The 14,446-nt window shown below is 38.3% G+C and overlaps 1 protein-coding gene across 1 annotated transcript in view; it reads right to left on the bottom strand.

Moving 5' to 3' along the window:
• Positions 1-11,662, bottom strand: part of elovl1b (ELOVL fatty acid elongase 1b) — a 29,722-nt gene extending 18,060 nt beyond the window's left edge. The window contains exon 1 of the mRNA XM_089000556.1: positions 11,520-11,662. The gene's annotated coding sequence lies outside the window, so the exon portion shown is untranslated. The remainder of the gene's footprint in view (positions 1-11,519) is intronic.
• Between the last annotated feature and the right edge of the window lie 2,784 nt (positions 11,663-14,446).

Below are 14,446 nucleotides of genomic sequence, written 5' to 3'. Positions count from 1 at the left end.
GCCCTCCGGTGGCCAAGATGGGTACAGCACAATAAAATGAACTGAAGCATTAAATCTTTTCTGTTTTTGTTTTTTTACATTTAATTTTTTTGTATTTTTTTATCGATTATAATATGATAGGGTGGTATTTTCAGACGAAACTAATCAAGCGCATGATGAATACAGACGGCGTGCAACAGGAGGAATAAACTCCACCATGATCCATTTTTTGTGTGCATGTTTTCAGATTGCGCTGATGGACTTTGCGAATATTTCCAACACAAACAGAGCACAATATTGGCTTTGTCAGACCGATCAACAACATAGCTGGGCGCCATCGCCAACCGACCATGATGTTTATTCGAGGGCTGGAAAGGACAGCCGATGATAGCTCTTGATGACATGACTGGATAGTGCAATATTGTCTTTATTTTTTTATTTTTAATTTTTTTGGGGCACTTCACTCCTTGTTAGGAGAGTAATTTCACTTCAAAGGCAAATCCTTGTGTTGTCAAAATATGAAATACTAGTAGTCATGACATAGCAGAGCAATAATGGCATATTCTAGCTGTGACTCTTCTTTGGAAGAGCTTGAATAGCCATCATAAGGAACAATGCACGCTGAGGCATAGGAATTTCATTCTTAAAATCACTATGTGTCACTTTGGCGAGTCAGTTGTAGGTGCGGGGATAGCGGGACGATTTGGAAAATGTTTGATACAGTACAACGGCGCTTTTGGGTAAATACAGCTGGAAACAAAACAAAAAAAAAACACAGAGGCGCGCTTGAGCATAGACCGACTGGGCTGGTTTGACTTGTCACTCAAGCCCCGTTGAGGTGCGTGTTTGTGGGTGAGTAGGTGATGGTGGTGGTTGAGTGGCAGCGCTCCAGCGCTCCTCCTCCGAATACCACAACGCACCTGACAGTAAAATACATCACCGTACTGCGCCGTAGTAGCTGACAGCATCGTTTCAGAAATGATTGCCATCTCGCCCCGTGAGGCCAACGCCTCTTTAAATGGGCGACCTTATAAGCGAAGGCCTGAAACAGGAAATAGAAATGCCATAGCGGTTTGCTTTAGATGCTAGTTACAAAAGAACAGGACTCACAAATATTCACTGTTGATTAACATTCCAGGCAATATTATGTTACTTTTGCAAAGGATTATTTTTTTTCACATGGTAGCGTGTTAATCGTTTCTTGATTTTTTTTTTTTATATACTGATCACAGATTTGTAGGTTTTCAGGCACTTTGCTACTTAGGAAGAGTTACCTTCCATACAAACAGCTCAGTGTTTCAAAAAAAAAGAGAAACAAAATAATGTACATAAATAAATAAAAGCCAGGCTTGTGAAAGGTTGTCAGTACTGCTGAGCCCCAAAAACTAACATAAACAAAAAATATTAGCTTAGCGACTAGCATTGAATTCTCTCGCAAGCCAAAAAAGAACAAAACATTAGCTTAGCGACTAGCATTAGCCTTTTGTGTGAGCCAAAAAACAAAAACAAACAAAAACATTAGCTTAGCAAGTAGCATTAGTGTCTGCGAGCCAAAACATACAAACCACTTAGCTTAGCGAGTAGCATTAGCCTGTTGTGCGAGCCAAAAAATAACAAAAACAAAACATTAGATTAGTGACTGGCATTAACTTCTCGTGCAAGCCAAAACCCCCCCAGGAAAAAAAACATTAGCTTAGCGACTAGGCATTAGCTTATTGCGCGAGCCATAAAAAAACATTAGCTTAGCGATTAGCATTAGCTTCTTCTGCAAGCCAAGAGCAAACACAAACAAAACATTAGCTTAGCGACTCGCATGAGTTTATCATGCAAGTCAAAAAATAACAAAAACAAACAAAACATTGGATTAGTGACGAGCATTAACTTCTCGTGCAAGCCAAAAAAACAACAACAACAAAACATGAGCTTAGCGACTAGGCATTATATTATTGTGCGAGCCATTAAAAAAAAACAAAAGAAAACATTAGCTTAGCAACTAGCATTAGCTTCTTCTGCAAACCAAGAACAAACACAAACAAAACATTAGCTTAGCGACTCGCATTTTCGTTTATCGCGCGAGCCAAAAAAAATAACAAAAACAAACAAAACATTGCATTAGCAACTAGCATTATCTTATTATGTAAGCCAAAAACAAAACATTAGCTTAGCAACTAGCATTAGCTTCTTATGCGAGCTCAAAAAAAAAAAAAACAAATCATTATCTTAGCGAATAGCATTAGCTATCCGTGTGAGCCAAAAAATAAAACCCCCAAAACTCACAAAACATTAGCTTAGCGACTAGCATTTGCTTCTTCCGCAAACCAAAAACAAACATCAGCTTAATGACTAGTATTGGCTTATTGAGCGAGCCAAAAACACAAACAAAAAAAACATTAGCTTAGCGAATAGCATTAGCTTCTTGTGCTCTGTCGCTTCAGATTGGTCAGTTCGGCGGAAGAGGAGTGAGATGATACAATAGGTTCTTGGTCAGTCTGGAACACAATCGTCACATGATCGTATGAGCGAGTTATGGAAGAAAGCGGGAAAAAAACAAAACAATAAATCATTCAGCTCAAGCTTTAAGGCCACGATGACCATATTTTATCCATTGCCACCACCGCTGCAACCTCGATAAGGCACAAAATGCGGAACCCAGTAAAATTCCAGTCACAAGATGTATTGCAGATACGCATTTGTGCGCAACAATGCATCTGCCTCTCTAGCGATAGTAACCCATCTATGACCTAATGTACAAATCACATCACTGGGTGTGGAGTTCAGACTTTTGAGTACCTGCCATACTAATAACCATTGTCATAATTGCTTTCCACTTATAAGCAAAAACAACTCAATGATATTCAAAACATCACACGTGTGCTGCTAAAGCGTCGAGGCAAGCGAGCGCAAACATTCATTCGCTATTTTTTACATGCCCGTGCGAGGAGTCTGGCCTTGCCGTACGGGCCATAGTTGCTCTGCTGTGGGTACCATGTGAAATACTTGTGGTGCGCTGAAGATTGGAATACACCAAAATAGGGCCTCACAAAAAAAAGATGTGATTTTTTAAAATAATAATAAATAAATCCAAGTGTGTGTCCAAAACAACATATGGCGCCAAAACACCTGACCCAGATGACAGATTTGTTTTCTTAAAAAAGGCCACTAAAAACAAAAAAAACATGATACAGTGATACCTTGGCTTACGAACTTAATTGGTTCCCAGAGTGTGTAAGGCAAATCACTCCACCTAAAAATACGCACACAATAATAATTCTGCAATGTGGCTTCAAATGCAAACCATCTAGAGGGAAAACTGAATAAAACAAGCTTAAAACTGAATACGATGCAAATCAGGTGCATTCACTGCCATTCCCGAATGTATTCAGGAGTTGAAAATATGACGTGGTGCGCCATCCCCGAATTTGTTTGGGTTTTGTTTTTTCATGCTTGGGTGCCAATAAAGCACTGGTCAGACCTCTGGCAATGTTTTTCCCACCCACGTGGGGGCAGCGTTTGCTTTTTGTACAGACGCCCCCAATTGCACCTCGCAATACTCCAGATCCATATAAGTTAGGAATTAAAGGACAACCGACATCGCTTTTTTGTTTCCTAACTGATAATCAAAAAAACGTTTTATAGCATCTAAAATACCCAAAACACGCAGTATGATATTTTTACTCAAATGCAAAACACCAATAAAAATTACTTAAAGAGTCCAAAATCTGCAAAAAAATGAACCCAGAAGTGGCCAGTTTCAGAAGGTCCCGCCCCCTTGTTCGTGGCGTCACCCCATGACGTCTTGCCTTGCTGGAGAATCATAACAATGGCTTCAGATTCGGAAAATATGCTTTCTTGTTACTCATCCAGTTATGAATATGATTCAAATAGTTCTGAAGAGGAAAGCATACATGCTTGCAATCGATTAAAGATTTTATTCCGTGCCATTTTGGGGCAATAGGGGGGGGGGGGAAATGTAGCACTAAAAAAGAGGCAGAAAATTGCGACAAAGCTCCGTGTAAGGAATTAATCAGCCCATTTCGACAGGCTGATTAATTCCTTACACTGAGCTTTGTCGCCCTCTTCTGCCTCTTTTTGGTGCAACACGAAGTTTTCAGACCAAACAAGTACAGCAAAATGCATTTACGTGATGGAAGGACTGTTACAATGTGTCCTTTTTTCGGTCAGGGGCGTTCCTTCAGTGACGTAGGGCGAGGACTCGTCACCAACTCAAAAACAAGACTTCCGGAATATTCAGCGTGAGTCTTAAAACGTAAAATATAGCTATATGCGATGGAATCTTTGTAAAATACGCTCAATAGAGGTCATTTGAAGCCATTTTACAAATTATGGACACAACTTGTCCGGAGACGTCAGTTGTCCTTTAAGTCTTTTTTTTTTCTGATGAAAGAAGAGAGTCTAAGGTTTCTTCCGCTGCATTGAATGTTTATGTAGTCCAAAAACTAAATAGTCTGTGGGTCATGGAATTTGAGTGAAAATGACAAAAACCCTGGCACTGGAGTGGACACATTTTTGCACATCTGGCAGTGAATGAGTTAACATTGACGACTGTGTCCTCAAGTAGTTTACTGTTACAGCTCCCCCACGTCCCTCATTTTACTGGAATGTCACATAGCGAGCAATATTCACCCCCCTTTGTTTCATGTGTGGGTTGAGGGTGGGTGTAAGGTGCCGCTATGGGCGGGCGGTTGAGAAACAACCATAGTCCATCCCATCCCCCAACCTTATTCAGAAAGGGGGTGAGCATTCACCTTTTACCGGCCTCGTTCTCCCAATTCCACACCTTCCCTCCCTCCCTCCCTCCCTCCCTGCCTCCCTCCCTCCCTCCTCCTTCTCCACAGGTTTCTCCCTCTCGCTTCTCTCCTATGATTCACAGGACTGGAACTTTCCACATAGAACATACGTGCAAAGCTGCATCCTTCCGTATGAGCTCAAGCCGGATGGTGGAAAAAAATATCTAGCAAAGCAAACTAGATTTTGGCAATCAAGTGTGGCGTAAACATTCTTCAGTAAATCACAAATCTGAGTACAGCAAAAAAATGCAAACAAATCACTTCAACTGTCCATGTTTTATGCAACGATGATACGCAAACTTGTGGGACTGACTGCCCTTCTTAAACGGCAAGTCACCTCAAAAATGTTCTAGGGCCTCATTCACTGCCAGACGTGCCAAAATGTGTCCACTCCAGTGCCAGGGTTTTTGTCATAGTCAATTGAATTCCAGGACCCACAGAATATTGAGTTTTGGACTACATAGAAATTCAATACAGTGTTAGAAACCTTAGACTCTCTGCTTTCATCAGAAAAAAAAGTTAATTCCTAAGTTATATGCGCTTGAAATGAGGGCAGCTGTCCCAAATACAATGCAATACATACATATTGGTTTATATAGTGCTTTAACAACAGCTGAAGCTAGAACAAAGTGCTAACATGGAAAAAAGGGAAATGCTGCCCCAAACTAGGGCGCGGAAAATCCTACTGGACCCTCCGCACCCTGCCCACCACCTTTTCCAGCTACTCCCCTCAGGCAGGCGCTACCGATCCATGCGCACCAAATCCAGCAGACATTTAAACAGCTTCTTCCCCCAAGCCATTAACTCTTTGAACTCTTTCAACAGTAGCCAAAATGGAACTGTATAGTGCCACTTAGCAGTTTTTTTGACAACGATACTAGTGCAGCGTGTTCTACCGGAAACAAATTCCTTGTGTGTCCTACATACTTGGCAATAAAGATGATTCTGATTCTGATTCTGATTGTGGAAAAGAAAAACTTTGCCAGAGGCCATGACCAGCACTTTATCAGCAACCACACATGAAAAAAAAACAACAAACCTGAACAAATTCAGGAATGGTGCTCTACATCAGATTTTCACTTCTCAAATTAATTCGGGAATGGCAGTGAATGAGTTAATATTTATTGATACATGAGACACTTTAATTCAAGGAATTTATCACCCCAAATTTACTTTCAAACAACGTGCGGGTGTCCATTTTGTACGAGTGACATACATTTACAAACAGAACAATGAAATGTTCTGTTAGTAGAAAGCAGAAGGAACATAATTGACTGGCACATCCACTTTTTGTGACATTTTTGTTTTGAGATATTTTTTTTTCATGTGGAACATACCTCTGCTCGAGAAATTTTGACCATTTTGTTGTTGACAATTAAATCAATATTTATGATGTTTCGTTTTAAAAAGTCAAAATTTCAAGAAGTAACAAATTTGGCTGCCACTGGTGCTGAGCTACTCTTTTCTGAAATGAATATTTGGCGCTAATTCCCTCCAATTACAACATTAATTAAAACATTTTTTTCTCCTCCTCTCCATTGTGAGGAGATAAGGAGGGAACAAGGCCAGATAATGTAAAACACAGATGCCCAGTTCTGTGCTGATGCTAGCTCAATGGCGAACTCTATTCATTTATCGATTCAAACTTATCACGACACACATTTGTGAGCTATATTTTGTTTGAAAATGGGTTGATTTTTATCTATCCTAACTTAAAAAAGTACAAATCAAAACAAATTTTAGAGTTGTAATCTTGAGTTAGCCTCAAGGACAACATGGGTAGCCCATGGGTCCGTGCTAATGCTAGCTCAATGGCGAACTGACTTCATTTATCGATTTAAACTTTTCACGCAATACATTTGTGAACTATACTTTGTTTAAAAATGGGTTGATTTTTATCTGTCCTAACCTAAAAAGTACAAATAAAACACATTTAGATTTGTAATGTTGAGTTAGCCTCAAGGACAACATGAGTAGCCCACAGATCTGTACTAATACTAGCTCAATGACGAACTGTATTCATTTATCAATTCAAACTTATCATGATCCACATTTGTGATCTATATTTTGTTTAAAAATTGGTTGATTTTTTTTAATCTATCCTAACCTAAAAAATATACAAATAAAAACACATTTTAGAGTTGTAATCTTGAGTTAGCCTCAAGGACAACATAAGTAGCCCATGGGTCTTTGCTAATGCTAGCTCAATGGCAAACTTCAAACTTATGACACACATTTGTGAACTATATTTTGTTTAAAAATATATTTTTATCAATGCTAACATAAAAAAATAAAAATAAAAACACATTTTAGACTTGTAATCTTGATAGTTTGATCCCGCAAAATTTCTGCTTATGGTTATCATATTATCAGAATCTAATGTCGCATCATGCCTATTTGTAAAATATGATTTTAGAACTGGAGCCTTGTTACATTTTTATGAAGTGACAGGACCTTTCCCAGAACCAAAAGATAAGGTATGTTCTCAAACATATTACATACATATGTGTGAAGGGTACACCCTGACAACTATAACCCTGAAGCTAAAACAATACAGTACTCTTTTTCCAAGAACAACTCATTAGAGAACAAACGGGGTAAAGTGCAAACCTAACCAGGTAGACGAGTCGGATGATGCAAGGCTTTTGGTATGACTGGAACAACATTTGTCATGTCTTTACTGTGCATACACTGCGTATAAAGCAGGATGAACTTTGATCTAATTTCTGAATAAAAATTTTTGTTTTTTTAAATATCATGATTTTTATCACATGACAAATTTGTAAGCTCCCATCGTGAAATACCTTTTGGGTTTAGCATGCTCAAAACGACATGTAATAAATATGCAAAGCCATTTTGTGGGTCATGTTTGCCAACAAAAAAAACATTAGGTTTGTACAGCTATTGTGAGTTCCTGGACAGAAGTACTTATTCTTTTCTTTTATTTTTTTACCCGTGCAATGTTTACACGACAACAGGTTTAACAACATACGAATCGGCACGGGCTGAAATACAATAACGGTAAGAGAGTTGGTATTGAGCTTAGTGTAGCAAAGCCTACAGCCTAGTCACTCTCGTTTGTAAACAGCTATTTGTTATGTACCCTGCGTAATACAGGACACGTGACAAACTCAAGGGCATCAGGCCAAATACGGCCTACCACATCATTTTTTACTTTGTGACTCACTAAGTAAAATAAAGTAAAATATCCTATCACTCAAAATGTATTTGTGTCTTGATGCTTATGTGAATGTGTAGTAATTGAATTAATGGAGTACCACAAGGAGCTGTTCTAAGGTTACCCCTAATCTAACAAGGAGCTGTTTTTAGGTTACCCCTAATCTAATCACACCAGATTGTAACCACATCAAGGTATTATATTAGGATACCTTGATTCTAAAAATAAAAACAATAACATTGTTGAGACAAGCAGATTGTGCTATTTTTTTTGTTCTGAATGTAATTGACGAAAGATGCTTGAAATTAATTAAGTAACCGATTCTGAGCTGGTTGCATAAAATCAATAAAAATGCATGATCGGCACATCCCACATGTGTTCTCTGCCAGCTATTTTTTAATTATGAAATAGTTGAAAGGCTTAAAAGAAAAGAAAACAGACTAAAGCCTCAAATTGCCTGCAGTTGACTGCAGACTATTCCCTTGTCAACAATTTCCAAAGGACTCAACGAGCCTGAGTAAACACACCCTCTACTGGTCTGACTTCCTCTCACAGGAAATTAAATCAAAGCTGTATTGACAGAGCCCTATAAAAGTCTGAAAGCTTAGTGGCAATAAATAAATAAAAATATGACAGCAATGTGGAATAGCTTCCCCCATTGTTCATTTTGCAGCCATTTGTCCGATATGGCGTGCTTCCAAGTTATGAGCTTGCGCAATTCCCGATGGTCCAGACTTAATACAACAGGTGTGTTGTATAGATTTGTTTAAAGTGTTGCTTGATTCTCGGTGGAGAATCAGGCTTTTTTTTTTTTTGTAACTGGCTTTTTAAGTCTATTTCTGCTGATGTGTACAACTTGCCCTCACAACAAGACTGTGATTAGAGAGGAGCACGTCTACAAAAGTACAGTCGAAGTTGCCAATTTCATTACTTTCGATCTCTATGCTAATTAAAAATACATTGAAAGTAAAAAGTGAAATAGCTAAGTAGAGAAATAACCAAATTGCATCAAACCCTAAAAAAATTGAAACTGACGTTGCAATAGTTTGCGATGTAAATTACAAGCTTTATATCATCAAACACCATAGGCAATACATAATGCAAAACTTGTAAATATAGGGCAGTTTTTAACCAAAACACTGCAGAGTTTCAACTCAACCTTTAGAGGACAACCGACGTCACTTTTTTGTTTTTTAACTGACACCAGAAAAACGTTTTATAGCATCTAAAATACCCAAAACACGCAGTATGATATTTTTAGTCAAATACAAAACACCAATAAAGATGACTTAAAGTGTCCAAAATCTGCAAAAAAATTGAGCTGCGAATTGGGCATTTTCAGAAAGTCCCGCCCCCAGTTCGTGACGTCACGCCAAGACGTCTTGCATTGCTGGAGAATAAAAACAATGGCTTCAGATTTGGAGAATATGCTTTCTTGTTACACATCCAGTTATGAATATGATTCAAATAGTTCTGAAGAGGAAAGAATACATGTTTGCAATCGATTAAAGAATTAATTTGTGCCATTTCGAGGCAACATTGGGAGAAAAACTCTCACCCAAAAAAAGAGGCACAAAATGGCGACCTCCTGTGGCCACCTCCGTTTCCACAGGCTGACAAATTCCCTATATGGCGCTTCTGGCCTTCTGGCGGCTTTTGGGTGCAACACGAGATCCCCAGACCAAACAAGTCCAGCAAAATACATTGACGTGATGGAAGGACCGCTACAATGCGTCTTTTTTACAGTCAAGGGCGGTCCTTTAGTGACGTCACGTACAGACTCGTCACCAACTCAAAAACAAGACTTCCTGAATATTCAGTGCGAGTCTTAAAACGTAAAATATAGTTATATGCGGTGGAATCTTATTAATTTACGCTCAGTAGAAGTCATTTGAAGCCATTTTACAAATCATGGCCATAACTTGTCCGGAGACGTCGGTTGTCCTTTAAGAACATGAGGAAAAATAGTTACGACAATCGCTTTCCAAAATTTAAATAAAAAGAACTATTTTCTCAAAAAAAAAAAGCTGTGACGTGCTGCCCCTCCCACCCTGACAGCACTGGGTAGGCTCCTTCAGCCAGAGACTATTATACCCGCGCTGCAAGAAGTAGAGGTACCGCCGCTCGTTCCTATGGACTGCTGTCAGGATTCTCAATTCTCAATAATTGTGAAAAAATAATTGTGAAAAAAATAACTACAAAAACAACAAAAAACTGGACTCTAGTACTGTAAATATGGGTTGATGCAATACAGCTACATATATCAATAGACCTTTTCTTGATATACACTAGTTTTTTTTTTTATGAAACGGTTTTGCACATTTACAGTATACATCTCAGTCTGCTGACATTTTTTACTGTGCTTAGAATATCTTGTTTTTCTATCCTTCCACCCCCCCCCCCCCGACCCCACCCCCTATCAAATTGCTGCTGTGGACTGCAAATGTCCCCATTGTGGGACGAATAAAGGTTTTCTGATTATGATATACCATCACATTGACAATGAACAAGATACCATACAGCAATTTTCAAACTTTGGCGGGGATGTGAACTCATTTTTGTCATGAGCCACATTGCATTATGGTTTTCCTTGGAGGGCCGTTATGACTGAAACCGTAAAAATATATGATTGCCTAATATTATTATATATCGCTAACAAATTGATGGATGACTTGTATGAGTGCATATCTCTACACAATGGATGGTTCTTTCCACCTTTATATGCAGCATTGGCTGTTTGAAAGTGTTCAATAAAATACATTTTGAGTTCGATTCATGCACTTTAATGAGATACTGTACTAGCAAAAAATAAAAATCTGATTCACCCCAGCTTTAGTTACCCCCGACCACGACCTAACACATTTTGATATCAGAAGCCAGTTAAAAAATGTCACTCCACTCCCACTCAAATATGCTTGCAATATCTTAATGTCATTAAAAGTCAAAACGACCATTTGCAATTTGGGGTACTTTAACAAGAAACATGAAGTCAATGTACATTATTTGCCTCGGTGGATCGGGTATGCCTCAGGGCCTTGTGTTTGACAACTGTACACTTGTGGCATGTTACAAACTCACTACTAAACTACAGTTCAGTTAATTTTACTTTAAAATCAATATATTCGCTTTCATCTTTTGAGAGCCATGTGTAAACCATAGTACCAAAACCATTTTCCCTTTTTTAAACTTCGTTTTGACGATTTCACTTGAAACTGAAATTAACTACACATACTATCTACACACCGTTGAGACGCATGCAAATTCTTTCAACCAGGTAGTGACAACAAAGAAGCGTCAATAAACGGTTTGTCAGCAGCTACGGTTACAAACCGATGACGACGGGCGTTCGTCAAAACACAATCGATGTTGTACATTACAGCCACAAAATGCCAGGATGGTTTAAATGAAAGCAAAATACAAAATACGCTAAAGAGGAAGTTTAAGCAAGTGAGTACGGCGCTGCTTACAATTGGTCGGGCGGAAGTGTAATTACACTTAACTCGGAACGTGGACATTTAGGAAGTCTTTTCATGACTTGTTGATAACTCACTCACTTTTTAAGGTGGGGCACGGGGGTCAGATAAAGTCAGCGAAGCGAGTCGAAATTAAAGTGGGCCGACGCGTGCCTCAAGAAGTCTCAGGCTGTTCATTTCCGCATCAATCTTTGCAGCCGAGGAAAAAGTAAAAATGCATTCGAAGGCGCTCAGGAAAAAAAGGGCGGAGTCAAATTCATTGACGCTCTTTTAAGTCGCCCCCCTTTACGCGTCATCAACTGACAACTTTAGTGGCAAACGAATATGTCACAAAAAGTAGCAATTGACATTGGGGATTATGACATTTGATCTAGTTCTAGTACATTCTTTGGCATTACAGTATTTGTAATGCAGTTTAGCACTGTTGTACTTCTGGGTCACCAGACAAAAAAAAAAAAAAAAAAAAAAAAAAAAAAAAAAAACATGATAGATGAGTAAAGAGATATTTTCAGTTTATAAATGACATAAACAAAAGTGTTGCTATCAATTGAGGTTGGTGGGCCGGCATTCCGGAGATTCCAGTTGTCCCGAGAGTTTCCAGTTGTGTAACTGATATGGATCAATATCAGCTCATTGTCAATCTCCCTTGCTAGGGTAGGCTAACAATCTAACTGATATTTTTAATTCGCCGTTGTCATACAAATGAACCATAAATCCATCCAACTGACCCGTACATCCAACTGACCCACCCATCCATCCAGCCATCCATCCATCAATTTTCTGATCCACTTAATCCTCACAAGTTTGAGCGAGGTTCTGGAGCCTATCCCAGCCGGTTCCATAAAATCCCAAAAACCTGGTCCGAAACGAGAATAAAAGGCTGCTTGTGCTTGTCTGTCAAACAACATCTCGACCTGATGTTTAACAGAGATGGACTGTCTAAACCACAGGTGTCAAAGTCAAGGCCCGCGGGCCAAATCCGACCCTCCACATCATTTTTTTCGGCCCGCGAAAGCAAATCAAACTTGTTAAATTGCTAAAATCTGAGCCAAAATTTCATATTTTTGGATGTCAACCACAATAAAAGTCATTATTCTTGACTTCAGATTTGAAAACGAGTTATTCATTAATTTGCTGTGTGCTCTATATGTAATATTTGAAGGGATTTAAACATTCTAATGGGTTCCGCAAATTCATAACGGCCCTCGAGAGGAAACCATAACTACAATGTGGCCCGCGGCAAAAAAATGACTTTGACACCCCTGGTCTAAACGATGCTTTTGCACCACATGCTTGACATATTTAGCACTGTTTAGGTGAAAGCAGGCAGCAGCTGCTGGGGGTTGTTTTCATGACACTCCTTGCCTGCAAGGGACAAGTCAATTACATTTGAAGTTTAAGTTCAACTGCAATGTGAATAGAATGTGAAATTGGATACTAATTTGGGATGGAATAGTCTCCAGCTCACCCTCAACCTGTATGTAAACAAGCGAAAAAGAAAACAGAAATCATCAATCTATTGTAATGAACATATATTTTCTTGAATGGCTGAATGTAAAAATATGCATTTCATTCCGAGCAAGGATTGAGCTGTCCTTAATTAACATGGCATGCTGTATGTTTTTACCATGCATGCTTACCTTTGTCGTGCTTTCTGTTTCAGCCTGACAGCTGAGGCCGGACCTGTTTCACTTCCTCATGTGTCACATTTCTGTCTGTAGAGCCAAACATCTTGCAATGAAGCCGATGACAGTGCCAGGCATATGTCATGCATCCACATTGCTCTGACAGCTCTTTTAGTGAGATCACTTTTTTGGAAGTTGAGTCATTACTGAAGTAGACAAGGTTGAGGTGATGCAATGGCCACATTTCTTGAGTGACATACATTGCTTCAGAAGAGGCTGTATAAGGATATGCATAATATGAATTAAAGAATGACACCATTACTTATTTCTTGACATCTACCTGTTATGATTAGTATCAAAGGCGTGTGTATTCCTTGAATATAGTTTATCTTCAATGGCAAACCAAAAGAAGAAATGTGTTGGGGTGAAGTTGACACTAACTAACTAACTAACTAACTAACTAACTAACTAACTAACTAACTAACTAACTAACTAACTAACTAACTAACTAACTAACTAACTAACTAACTAACTATTTTCCAACTTTGAGAGACATTATCTATCTATCTATCTATCTATCTATCTATCTATCTATCTATCTATCTATCTATCTATCTATCTATCTATCTATCTATCTATCTATCTATCTATCTATCTATCTAGCTAGCTAGCTAGCTAGCTAGCTATCCATCCATCCATCCATCCATCTATCTACATAAATAAATGAATACAGTATATGAATAAATAAATAAATTAATTAATTAAAAAAACATGGATGTTAAATAATAAGGACCTCTGTATAAACTTCTTTTTATCCGTTTTATAATTATTGAAAATATAGTTATATATTTTTCAACAATCAGTGTCCTCCATGGGGTTATGGTTAGGGAAGAGTAACATTTTGATGTCCGAGCACCATAAACATGTTCCATAAACAAATATTGTGCTGAAGCAAACTTTACAAGAAGTAGCAGAAACATTGAGGGGGACTTGCATGACAATTTGGCTCAGCGTTTCTCTTATTTGAAATGATTTTCACGAGAGTCAGGAGGCCTCCAAGTGGGCAATTTCAAGTACTACAAATTATATTGGCGTCTGGGTTTGGAAAAAAATGTCAACACAAGCAACACAAATACAATACAATACAATACAATACAATACAATACAATACAATACAATACAATACAATACAATACAATACAATACAGCAAATATATCATACAGCATTCCATTCTCTGTTTATAAGTAGAGCTACAAACACTTTAATAGAAATATACCGACCGATTAACTCTCGAATGTAAAACATTGACCCTGTCTTGTAATTTAATACAAAGTCAAATTAAATTAAATTAATCATAATTTTGAGGGTGGAAATAGGCTATG

This window comes from Hippocampus bargibanti, linkage group LG07 (genome assembly GCF_051943395.1).
Source record: "Hippocampus bargibanti isolate YZ-2025 linkage group LG07, ASM5194339v1, whole genome shotgun sequence".
NCBI lineage: Eukaryota > Metazoa > Chordata > Actinopteri > Syngnathiformes > Syngnathidae > Hippocampus > Hippocampus bargibanti.
Note: the sequence above shows the minus strand (reverse complement) of the source record. Positions and strands in the feature narration are given on the sequence as shown.